An 858-nucleotide genomic window follows, 5' to 3' on the forward strand; every position below is an offset into this window, starting at 1 on the left:
TAGCTGCCTAGTTGTAGAAATCCTCCCCTACTCATTCTCAACCTATATACCCTAGCGCCTTCCCGTAGGCTGCGTGCAGGTAGGGCAGAATCGCTTCTCCCAGGTGGCAGGGGAGCGACTGGATACCCAGGTGAGGGTCTTAGGAGTCTCCCCGTTCCTGTGTGAAGGAATGAGAACAGCCAATAAGCTTTGCTTAGATGGCTTTTGCAAATGGGCACAGCTGAACACCCAAAGATGGCAGCTGTTTGGCTCCCAGGCTGGTCCTATACAGCTTCTCTTTTGGATTAAGGCATTAACTTCCTTAAAGATCACATCTGGCAGGAACACAAAGAAAATGAATGAATGAATGAATGAATGAATGAACGAGAAACATGAAGGAGTACCAAGTTGAGGTCACAGAGGCCATGTCTTATTTTGGGAGAGAGTGGGAAGGAAGTGTTGTCGTGGGGTATGGAGTACTGTGGCAGTGACAACAGGAAAACCCAGGAGAGAGGTAGGTGAAATTTTGAGTCTGAACAGGACTTTTTCTCCAGCATCAGGTCACATCAACAAGGAAGTGACAAAGATCCCTCTCCTTCTCTATAATTTACTTAATATATGTTTGAATTTTTAAAGCTCTATCCACCTTGTTTTAGATGTGAGGGTTTTGCCTGTATGTTATGTGTATGCACCACATACATGTCAGGTGCCCTTGGAGGTCAGAAGAAGAGTATCAGCTCACCTAGAACTGGAGTCCACACATGGCTGTGAGCCTCCACACATGGCTGTGAGCCTCCACACATGGCTGTGAGCCACCACAAACACCGGTCCTCTGCCAGAGCAACGGGTACTCTCGACTGCTAAGCCACCTCTCCAGGC

Source organism: Mastomys coucha, unplaced genomic scaffold, assembly GCF_008632895.1.
Source record: "Mastomys coucha isolate ucsf_1 unplaced genomic scaffold, UCSF_Mcou_1 pScaffold23, whole genome shotgun sequence".
Lineage (NCBI taxonomy): Eukaryota > Metazoa > Chordata > Mammalia > Rodentia > Muridae > Mastomys > Mastomys coucha.